Source organism: Triturus cristatus, chromosome 11, assembly GCF_964204655.1.
Source record: "Triturus cristatus chromosome 11, aTriCri1.1, whole genome shotgun sequence".
NCBI classification, from domain to species: Eukaryota; Metazoa; Chordata; class Amphibia; order Caudata; family Salamandridae; genus Triturus; species Triturus cristatus.
This window is the reverse complement of record NC_140594.1, coordinates 300,561,299-300,573,963: the sequence shown is the minus strand read 5'-3', so window position 1 is coordinate 300,573,963 and position 12,665 is coordinate 300,561,299.

The window sequence follows — 12,665 nt, the reverse complement described above, 5'->3', positions numbered from 1 at the left end:
GTTTCCTAGCAGAAAGTTCCTGATGTGTGGTGGATAGTATGTCGGGTTGCTCAACCAAGCTCAATATTGTAAGTGCCTAACCGCCTATTCCACCCATTGTAGGAAAATCATGGTTAAGGTGACCTGATGGGTGTTTTAATAGACTTGTGCATAATATCAAAATAGGACACTCCATATATTCATCACAGCACTTGAAACTGTTCATTTGACAGGTATTCATAATCACAGAAATCTCTATTTGCTGCAAGAGTGAAAATCAAAGCACTGCCTCAATTATTCTCACCACCCCATTGGGTGAATTCTGAAGATGTTATCCTTCATTGTCTTACCTGCCCTAGTTTCTCTCCTCTCTCATGCACATGTTTCAGGCTAGCCAGTGTCCTCAGACATTACTGAGTAGAAGAAATAAGAGGAGACGAGAGACAAGACAAGGAATGAGTTAAAGGAAAAGGCATAGTCAGAAAGGTGAAGACGAGAAAGCAGGGATAGAGACAGAGCTGAAGTAGAGAAATAGATGAAGAATGTAAGGAGAAAAGGGCAAGTTGAACATAAAATTACACGTAGGTAGAAAAAGGAGATAGAAAGAAATATAGGGGCATAATATCAGGAAACAGAGTTAAAATTATCGCCGCTTTAGCGGCAGAAAACTGCCGCTAAAGCAGCGATATTGGGCTTGATAATATGCCGCAGAGAATTCCCTTGGAGCCCATGTTCTGGTGTCAACATGGGCTTCTATTGGAATTCTCTGCGTCATATTATCAAGCCCATTATCGCCGCCTTAGCGGCGTTAATTTTAACGCCGTGCTTGATAATATGCCCCTCAGAGAGGTAAAAAGTAAGCTTTTAGAGTGTGGAAGAGCGGTAGAGTGCACTAGAGATAGGTAGATGAAAGTGAAGAGAGAGGAATGGATTTGAATGAGGGTTGAGACAGTGAGAGAGGTGAATTAGAGAGAGGAAGATGCAGTCAGAGGTAGACAAGCAAAGAGATGAGACATTGATAAAAGTACATAGTGAGACAAGGTAGAGAGCGGTGAGCTATAGAGATGGGTAAAATGAGAAATGAAGTATAGAAAGACTGGTCAGGGCAATAGAGTAGGGGGACAGAAGAGGCGTATTGAAGGGTGAAGGATGGAAAGGGGGTGAGGTCAGGTGTAAAGAGAAAAGCAGTGAAGTAGAGAGACAGACACAAGGTAGAGATAGAGAGGTGAGGTTGATTCAGACACAAAGAGAAAGAGGGCAAGGAAGAGAGAAGTGAGGAAAATAGATGTACAAAGAAGTGGGGAAATATAGAGATGGCATAGAAAAGGTGTATTTTAAATAGAGGAGGTGCACAGGGAGATGCAAAAGACTTTGAGAAGGTAATAATGCAAAAAAGAGGCAGCATTAGAGAAACAGAGGTAGTGAGAAAGGCATAAGGTAGTGAGAGAGGAGATGTACAGGTAACAGAGATAAACAAAGTAAAGTAAAGGTAGAGAGGCGAGGTGACATATGAATGATGATGTAACCTGAGGGGTTAGGTAGTGAGACAGTGAGCGAGAGATGAGGTAGATAGAGATGAGGTACTAAAAAGAAGTGATGTAAAGAGAAATGAAGTAGAGAGAGAGTGAGATACAGAGTGGTGAGGTAGAGGGAGGGCTTAGAAAGAGGTAAGGTGTGGTGTGAGGAAAGAGACTGGCTGAGACGGAACGTTGGAAAGCAAATCGCATATAAATGATTTGTGTTGGTTTTGCCTCACCTTCACGAATTTTCATGCAAACACGGAGCAAAATGCTAATAAATCTGCCCAATATTTTCAATATATATTACCAAAAATATATCACGCCACACAATTGAACACTTGTAGGCGGGGTTTCTTCCTTCTTAATGAAATACAAGACTCAAGCTATATTGGTGTTCTTTTATTTTGCATTAATCTGCGCTTTGCATTTAATTATAGAAAACACAAAAAGTTCCTTGTAGCTTTGAATCATATGTCGTAATATGAGGTTATTTCTCTGTGGACCTCACAATGCTTCTTTCTTCCTGGGTATCACTTTCTTCCCTTCCTCTCTTTTACAGGCACAGCGGTATTCAATCCAGAGTCCCTCAGAAAAGAAACAGTAACAACAGGTAAGTGTACCGAGTGAGTTGAGTGGTATTTTTCTCTATCTGTCTTTCCTTTCTTATTCTTCTTCCAACTTCTGGTAATTCTCTTTCTGGACTTTCCTCCTTTTTGTCAATTAATCCTTCCTTGGCTCATTTCAGCTCCTCCCTGTGCCTTAAAAAACACAGTCTGAATAATTGGGTAGTCAAGTGGAATTACTCTTCAGGTCCTAGAATTATCCCACTCTCTTCTAATCTCACCAAACACTTGTTACGGGAAACAAATGTATAAGGCAAGCTCTTCTGCTTCAACAATAAATCCTCTTTCCCAGAGTTTGGACAAAATATTGATTGAAAAATATTGAGATCCAGAAATATTGGAAATTAAATATTGTGACACAAAAATGTTGTGATGTACAAATATTGTTGACAAGAATATTGCTTTTTGCGATAAATAATATCACTGTAAATAATATTGATGTGTTTAATAATGTTATCACTAATAAAGTGGTTAAAAAGTTGTTTTAAAAATATTTTTATAAATGATTTAAAAGGGTTTTCGTTCATTCATTAATTCTGTGTGTTACTATTGTTTATATAAATGTTATTGTTTTTAAAATAATGCTTGTAATTTTTAAGTGATTTAGAATTTATTATTGTTTTTTTAATAGTAATTTATAGTGTCGTAGTGGGTTGTTGGGTTCATAGGTAGATAGGTTGAAAACTAATTAGGTAAAAATTAATTAGGACTTATTTAATACATTTTATTTAAGTTTAGGATTGATGATTATTATGTAATTTATGTAAGATTTAGTTTCTATATATGTTATTTGCGGGCTGTTAGGTTTATAGGGGTGTATAGTGTGAAGTTAATTAGGCAATTAATTAGCAATTTTTTTTATTTTTATTTTTTGAAAATTTTTATTGTGCAGAAAGAAGGTTACAAGCACGGGCCTACAACCACCTGGGCCGGCCGCTAGTAGGTAAAAGTTCAAACAGTGCAAACACAATGACTGGCCCACCGGGGCTGCGCACCCTACAGAAGATCAGACTGCACATAAAGGAAATCAGGATACACCCTTTTAACATAGGTAACAACTTAAAACAAAAGCGAGGCAAGAAAACATGAGATGGGCGTCGGGCCACAGCAAGGGCACTTCCATATCGGACCACCCGATGGCAGTCAAGAAAAAGGGGAACAAAGAGGTAGGGGTGGGGAGGAGAAACGGGAATACCAAAACTATACTCAGATGTGCCAGACAATTAAGGAACCATCAAGGATCAGGGGGACAAGGCTACCTCAGACGTTTCCACCAGGGGGGGAGCACAAATACTACCACGATACTCATTCCACTGCCCCCAAATTCCGCTCCAAGCCCCGGGTTTACCACGAGCCACAAACACAGTCTTTTCCCTGAACATGCACCAGTCCATGTTCTCCTTCCAGACAGACACGGTGGGGGGCCGCTGCGAACCCCAAAGCTGCGCTATGTCCCTCTTTGCTATCATGTTCCCCAGGGCCGCCCACCGAGTCTGGGCCGCGTTATAATCATTGGGCTCCCACACATTCAGAACACAACGACGCACCTCCGGCAACAGCGAGACCCCGGTGACTCGGCTCATAACCTCATGCACCTGACGCCAGTATTTCACCACCTCGCGGCACTCCCACAGGATGTGGAGAAAGGTGGCACTGTGCCCACAGCCACGTTTACAGAGCCCGTCCTCAGAAAACCCCATCGAGACCAATCGGGGACCCGTCACGTAAACGCGATGGAGGATCTTAAGCTGGACCAAACGGAGGCGGGCCGGGATGGCAACCTCCTTAGGAGATGACAGCGCGGACTGCCAGTCCTCGTCGTCCAACTCAACCCCATCCCCCGTCCATGCCTCCCGTAGACGCACCAAGAGGTCAGCTCGATTATTGATCAATTTTTTATAGATCAAAGAGATAGTACTATCGGGAACGTGACCGTCGAGTATGCGGTCCTCGAGGGGCGAAGAAACAGGGACCGTGGACCCCTCCCCAAAAACCGAGAGCAGGGCATGCCGAACCTGAGCGTAGCGGAAAAACTCCCTCTCACTAAGCTCATACTCGCTCCGAAGCGCCGCGAAGGTCTTGACCGCGCCTTTAACCCACAGATCTCCCACTCTGCTAATGCCGATCGTGTCCCAGTGCTCAAAGCCTTTCGTCGTCCAGAGGCTCCCCAGGCGGTCCGAGGCAAACAAGGGAGTAGCACACGTTAAACGCTCACTCCAGCCCATCGCTACATTCGTGCAATTTATTATTAATGGTTAATTAATTATTTAATTCGCTTTTTATTATGTAAAATATGGCATATTTAGTCTTTCTGCCCTCCCAACCTACTAGATAACAGGGATTTTTATAAAACATTATAATTAGGGGTGGGGGCTGCCCAATATGGGCATGCCAATGCCCTCACACCCGCAAAGGTACAGTCTTTCTGCCCCCCGGGGGGAAGATGGCGGCAGAAAGCCCACTAGATACCAGGGATTAAAAAAAATATATAATTAGGGGTGGGGGCTGCCCAATATGGGCATGCCAATGCCCCCACCTCCTGCCGCAAAGATACAGTCTTTCTGCCCCCCCAGGAGCCAGATGGGGCAAACCCTCATCTGCCCCCCCGGGGGGCCGAAAGCCCACTAAGCGCCAGGGATTGTTTTTTTATATAGGTAGGGGTGGGGGCTGCCCAGAATGGGCAGGTTAATGCCCCCACCCAAACAAAAATGCTACAGTCGTTCTGCACCCCCCTGGGAGGTAGATGGGGCAATAGCACCTTACCTGCACCCTCCGGGGCAGCAGAAAGCCACTAGCCATGAGGGATTTCTTTTTCTCCAAAGTTTGGGGTGGGGGCTGCCAAGAATGGGCATGCCAATGCTCCCACCCACCCCAAACAAGATGCCACAGTCTTTCTGCCCCTCCTAAGAGGCAGATGTGGGCAGTAGCCCCTGATCTGCCTCCCGGGGGGCAGAGAGCCCACTATGCACCAGCAAATATGCTGGCTTTTTTATACGCAGGGGTGAGGGCTGACCAGAATGGGCATCCCAATACCCCCGACCACCCAAAAGAATAGCCACAGTCTTTCTGCCCTCCTCGGGAGCATATCTGAGTAATAGCCTCTGATTTCCCCCCTTCCCAGGGCGGCAGAAAGCCCACTAGGCACCGACTTTTTTTCGGAATGTGTCTAACTGTGGATTTTTGGTCTTAGCGCAGCTGGCACCTAGGGAAACATAGAAACCTATATATTTTTTTTAACTAGACACTGAGGGGAATCCAGGACGGGGTGACTTGTGTGGCTCTCACTAGGTTCTGTTACCCAAAATCGCTTGCAAACCTCACAATTTGTCATAAAAAAACATTTTCCTCACATTTCTGTGGTGGAAAGTTCTGGAATGTGTGTGGATCCACAAAATTCCACCCACCCCACATTCCCCAAAGTCTTCCGAGAAAAATGGTACCTCACTTGTGTGGGTGGGTCAAGTACCCGCGACAGGCAAGGGCCCAAAACCTATTTGCAAGGGGGTCTCATGAGTTTTGGCCCCGGGCCCGGCAGCCATCTAGGGAAACGTACCAAACCCACACATTTCTGAAAACTAGACACCCGGGGAGTCCAGCAAGGTATGGCTTGCGTGGGTCCCCCAACATTCCCCTACCCAGAATCCCCTGCAAACCTCAAATTTAGCTGAAAAAAATCAATTTTTCTCAAATTTCTGTGTGGGAAAGTTCTGGAATCTGTGTGGATCCACACATTTCTTTCTACACAGCATTTCCCAGGTGTCCCGACAAAAATGGTACCTCACTTGTGTGGGTGGGCCAAGTACCCGCAACAGGCAAGGGCCTAAAATGTATTGAGGAGACATCAAAATGACCTATCACAAAACAACCTGGTTTTGCAAGGAGGGTTACCTGGGTTTTTGGCCCCGGGCTCGGTGGCCATCTAGGGAAACCTACCAAACCCACACATTTCTGAAAACTAGACACCCGGGGGAGTCCATCAAGGTATGGCTTGCGTGGGTCCCCCAACATTTCCCTACATTTTGTTGAAAATATCAATTTTTTCTCACATTCCTGTGTGGGGAAGTTGTAGGATCACTGGGCTGACACAAATTTCCTACCAGCCAGTGTTCACCCAGGTCAGCCGATACAAATGGTACCTCACTTGTATGGGTAGGCATAGTGGCTGCAACAGGAAAGGGCCCAGATCATACTGTGGAGACTTCAAAATTACCTATAACAAAACTACCTGGTTTTAGGGGGGGACCTGATTCTTTGGCCCGAGCTCGCCGCCATCTAGTGAAACCTACCAAAATCACACACTTCTGAACACTAGACACCCTGGGGAGTCCAATAAGGTATAATTTTACTCAGGAGACTGAGGGGAACGCTGTGGGGTAGGACATTTGTGCCGGAATGGTGATTCCACCCAAAAATATGTGGAAAATGTATTTTTTTCACCTACATTTGAGGTTTGCAAGGCATTCTGGGTAGGAAAACATTGGGGGATCCACACAAGCCATACGTCACTGGACTCGCCCGGGTGTCTAGTTTTTAGAAATGTGTGGGTTTGGTAGGTTTCCCTAGATGGCGACGAGCCCGAGGCCAAAGAACCAGGTCCTCCCCCCAAAACCAGGTTGTTTTGTTTTGATTTCCTGTTGCAGCCACTATGCCTACCCACACAAGTGAGGTTCCTTTTGTATCGTGAGACCTGGGGGAACGCTGAGTGGTAGGAAATTTGTGTCAGCCCGGCGATCCTATAACTTCCCCACACAGGAATGTGAGAAACAAATGATTTTTTTAACAAAATTTGAGGTTTGCAGGGGATTCTGGGTAGGGAAATGAAGGGGGACCCATGCAGACCATACCTTGATGGACTCCCCGGGTGTCTAGTTTTCAGAAATGTGTGAGTTTGGTAGGTTTCCCTAGATCGCCGCCAAGCCCTGGGCCAAAAACCCAGGTGACCCCCTTGCAAAACCAGGTTGTTTTGTGATAGGTCCTTTTGATGTCTCCTCAATATGTTTTGGGCCCTTGCCTGTCGTGGGTACTTGACTCACCCACACAATTGAGTTACCATTTTTATCGGGAGACCTGGGTAAATGCTGTGTAGAAGGAAATTTGTGGATACAAGCAGATTCCAGAACCTTCCCACACAGAAATATGAGAAAAAAGTGATTTATTTCAGCTAAATGTTAGGTTTGCAGGGGATTCTGGGTAGGGAAATGTTGGGGGACCCATGCAAGCCATACCTGCTGGACTCCCCCAGGTGTCTAGTTTTCAAAAATATGTGGGTTTGGGAGGTTTCCCTAGATGGCCTCCGATCCCTGGGCCAAAAACTCATGGGACCCCCCTTGCAAAACCAGGTTGTTTTGTGATAGGTAATTTTGATGTCACCTCAATAGGTTTTGGGCCCTTGCCTGTCGCGGGTACTTGACCCACCCACACAAGTGAGGGCGTTTTTCTCTGAAAACTTTGGGCAATGCGGGGTGGTTGTAATTTTGTGGATCCACACACATTCCAGAATTTTCCACCCCAGAAATGTGAGGAAAATGTGTTTTTTTAAACAAATTTTGAGGTTTGCAAGGGATTCTGGGTAACAGAACCTGGTGAGAGCCAGACAAGTCACCCCATCCTGGATTTCCCTGGGTGTCTAGTTTTCAAAAATGTATAGGTTTGCTAGGTTTCCCTAGGTGCCGGCAGAGCTAAGGTTCAAAATCTACAGCTAGACACTTTGCAGAAAAAGGGTCTGATTTCACTGTAAAAATAAAGTGTGTCCACGTTGCATTTTGAGCCATTTCCTGTCGCGGGCAGTAGGCTTACCCACACAAGTGAGGTACCATTTTTATTGGGAGACTTAGGGTAATACAGAATTGTAGAGCAACTGTTATTACCTACTGACTTTTGGTGCATTTCTGCCTTTCAAAGGAAAGACAGTGTGTAAAAAAGAAGTCATTTTGAAAAATTACCTATAATTCTCATGCTAGTATGGGTACTCACAATTTCGGAAATGCGCAAATATCTACTGTTTCTAAACTCTATATTTTGTTCCAATTTCAGGAATACATAGGTGTCTCTCATACCGATTTTTCCATGTATATATTTTCCCAAATGAATTGCTATATACCAAGTACATAATAAAAAAACATTGCAAGACGCTGCTCAGTTATTGGCTCTGGGTTCGTCGGGTTCTTAGTGAACCTACAAGTCCTATATATCCCCACACCCAGAAAGGTCCAGTGGATGCAACTGTATATTGCTTTCAAACAGCTGTCATAAGTAGAAGAAGTTACAGGTGAAAACGTTGAGACAAATGGCTGTTTTTTCCACTAATTTTCAATTTTTCCTATATTCAACGGTTAGTTTCAATAAAGAAACCTTAAAGGATTTACACAAATGACCCCTTGCTGAATTCAGAAATTTGTCTACTTTTTAAATAGGTATGTCTTTCTAGGATCCATTATTGCTTTCATACCTATTTCTACCCTTAACTGGAAGGAGGATGAAAGCACAAAAAATAGCAAAAACAGGCTATGTCCCAGAAAAATGCCAAAACTGTGTAAAACAATTTGGTTTTCTGACAAAAATCTGCTTGTCCCTGAAAGTTGTGAAGATTGTGATTTGAGCACCACAGCCCTTTTTTCGATACCCTTTGCAGGGAAAAAAACAGGCGCTTTCATCTGTAGCCCTTTTTTCCCATTTTGCTTTTAAAAAAAAACAAAATAGCTGTATTTTGGCTAATTTCGGGGTCCCCTCCAGGGGAATCCACAAACCCTGGATACCTTTAGAATCCCCATGATTTTGGAAGAAAAGGACGCAAATGTGGCATGGATACCTTATGTGGTCAAAAAGTTACAGGGGCCTAAGAGCGAACTACCCCAAATAGCCAAAAAAGGCTTAGCACAGGTGGGCGGGAAAGGCCTAGCAGCGAAGGGGTTAAAGCCAAGGGAAGAAGTTAGGTGCAGTTTACTTCCTTCTCAATGGAATATAAGACTCAAGTTATATTGGTGTTCTTTTATTTTGCCTTAATCTGGCTTTGCATTTAATTGTAGAAAACGCAAAAGCTCCTTGAGGCTTTCAGTCAGTTGCCATAATTTTTGGGTTATTTTCCTGTGGACCCCTCCACACTTCTTTCTTCCTAGGCATCACTTTCCTCCCTTCTTCTCTTTTACAGGCACATGGGTATCCGGTTCTGAGTCCTTCAGAAAAGAAAAAGTAACCACAGGTAAGTGTACTGATTTGAGTGGGATTGTCCTCTACTTGCCTTTCCTTTCCTATTCCTTTTATAACTTCTGGTAATTCTCTTTCTGAACGTTCATCCTTTCTATCAATTAATCATTTCCTGGCTCATTTCAATACCTCTCTAGGCAATAAAAAAAAAATAGACTACATGGTTAGGTAGTCAAGTGGAATTTCTCTTTAGGGCCTGGAATTTTCTACTCTCTTCTAATCTCACCAAACACTTGTTATGGGGGGAAATGTATAATGCAAGCTCTTCTGCCTTGCCAAAATAAATCCTCTTTCCTGGGTTGACGCCTAACTTTTAAAAATACTCTTTCTTAGGAAGGTCTTTTATTCCCCTCTTTTTTCCCTTTAATGAAAAATTTCCTAGCTATCGTAATGGAAAGTTTCAATTCTATTAAGGACTCGGAGGCGAGGATTATGCCTTCTTTCTCCACTTTATTTCATACAGCAGCACAGAAAGAACAACAAAGACTACGTTTCCAATGAGTCATCGGGAAAACCAGTAGTCAACAACATCGTGGTAACAACCAATCAAAACAACAAAAAGCGTCCAATCAGAGCTTCTCCAGTTGATATAGTCCCTTGTGAGTGTCCAGATCTCCTCTTTCGGAGCGCGAAGACAGCCCGGCACTCAACTTCAGGCGTCCTGTTTGTGGGTATCAGAACCTGCAACAAACAAGGCAGTATTACCAAGGGGAAAACACAACCCTAGGTAGCAGTTCAGAAAAGGGAAACGGAATCGTTAGGACATATCAAGCAACAACTTCCTTCAACATAAGCATGAAGGGAAAAGTTTACTTACATCTGTACGGGGAGGGATCTCCTCTGAGAACACAGGGCGGGATAATCATCGCCTCCGAGTCCTTAATAGAATTGAAACTTTCCGTTACGATAGCTAGGAAATTTTTCATGTCAGGACTGGAGGCGAGGATTATGCTTGTTTAAAGCTTGCCCACAACCAATTGAGCCATATTGATGATTGGCTTGAAGTAAAACCTCTTAAAGGTGGAATCCGAGGACCAGTCTGCCGCGTTGAGGATGTCCTCCAAGCGGGCACCCAGACCAAACGCCTTCGAGGCCATAGCTCCCCTTGTGGAGTGTGCCCCAAAATGTCGGAGGCTAATGCCAGCCTCCTGCATCACCCAATGCACCCATCTCGCGATGGTGGGCGAAGAAACTGCCTTAAAGGGTTTCCGGAGTGCAATGAGCAGCTGACGCTCTCCCGGAGGACGATAGTCCTCTGTCATTTCTTCATAGGCCTTGAGGCAACGGACCACACAGAGCTTTGGAGAATCCGTGAAGGCCGGGTAAGAGACCACTCTTGTATGGCACTTTGTTCGGCGAGAGAGGGTAAACGTCACCCCATCCGGAGTGAACATCCGACCTGAGATATCCAGAGCGTGCACATCCGACACTCTATGGCAAGAGATTAAGCAGAGAAGCATTGCAAGCTTCGCCGACAACTCCTTACGGGATAAAAACCTATTGGGTTGCCAAGACAAGAAGAGATTCAAGACCTGATTAACATCCCACAGAGCCGAGTATCGCGGCTCCGGGGGTAAGGAAAGTCGAATGCCCCGTAAGAGCCTTCAAACCAAAGGGTGTTCACCCACCGCCGAACCGCCAACCGGGACGTGACCCGAGGAAATGGCTGATCTGAAAGTGTTGATAGACCGGTACGCAAAGCCATTGGAGGCCAAGTGCGCCAAAAAATTTACGACGTGGACCACATCCGCGACCACGGGATCGTAACTCCGTCGCAAACACCAACGGGACCATCTGCCCCACGCAGATTTGTATCGTTTAATGGTGCTATCCGCCCAGGCTTTAGCGATGAGCTCTTCAGCTGATCGCGAAAGGCCCGGGGCTTGCCATCTACCCCGGAAATCCTCCACGCCATGAGCCACAGCGAGTTCGTTGACACTAGAGGATGAGGAGCACCGTACGGATCCCTGAGGAGATCCGGAGTCCGGGGGAGTAGGATTGGATAATCCTATGAAAGTTCCAGCAGAACTGGAAACCACACTTGAGATCTCCACAGAGGTGTGATGAGGACCAAGTCCGCTTGCTGTCTGCGGACCTGAGCCGTCGTCCGGGTAATCATCGCAAAAGGAGGGAACGCGTAACCGCGATCCACACTCCAGTCCTGGAGAAACGCATCCGTGGCTGCTGCCCGAGGGTCGGGCCTCCAGCTGAAAAATCTCGGAAGCTGGTGGTCCAGGCGGGATGCAAATAGATCCACCGTAAACTGACCCCAAAGATCGCTGAGGGATGCAAATACCGAATGATCCAACTTCCAGAGGCTGGAGTCTCGGAAGTGACGTGATTGATAATCGGCCTCCACGTTGTCTCGGCCCGGTAGATACTCCGCTGTGACCGATACCTGACTGTCTAGGCAATACTGCCAGAAGCTTGCCGCCAGATCCGAGAGGGCTTTCGACTTGGTGCCCCCGAGATGGTTGATATAACGGACAGCTGACACTTTGTCCATTTTCAAAAGTACGCAGGACTGTACTGAGTCTTTGGTCCAACATTTCACTGCAAACGAGCCGGCCAGAAGCTCGAGACAATTTATATGTAATTTCCGTTCGGCGGGAGACCACAAGCCTCCCGTGGAAAGATCCCCGCAGCGGGTGCCCCAACCAAGCCTGCTGGCGTCCGATTCGATGACCAGATCCGGAACGGAACCGAAAATTGCCCTGCCGTTCCATGCCTCCATGTGTGTTAGCCACCACTGGATCTCGTTCCGAGCTTCGTCGGATAGGCGGACCTTGTGGGAGTATGAATACCCCTTCCGCAGAAAGTACGCCTTGAGGCGTTGAAGGGCCCTGTAATGGAGCGGACCCGGAAAAATCGCCTGGATAGAAGCAGACAGAAGACCAACGACCCGGGCCAACTGGCGGAGTGACACGCGCTGTTGAACCAGAACGCGACGTAACTCGTGGCGGATCTTTGCAAGTTTCCTGGACGGCAGGCTGAGAGTGGAGGTCTTGGAGTCGACGACGAACCCCAAAAAGGTGACGGACTGAGCGGGCTGGAGAAGGGACTTCTTCCCATTGATCACAAACCTGAGGTCCTGAAGCAAGGACACTGTCATGCGTAGTTGGCCGGTCAAAAGGATGGGACAGGGAGCCATCAAGAGGAGGTCGTCTAAATAGACGATCAACCTGACCCCGCGGACTCTCAGGAACTCTACCACCGGTTTGAGCACTTTTGTGAAGCACCAGGGTGCGGAAGACAGCCCGAAAGGGAGTGATGTGAATTCGTAAACCCGGTGACGCCACTCGAACTGGAGGAAATGGCGGTGAGGCCGAAAAATGGGAAT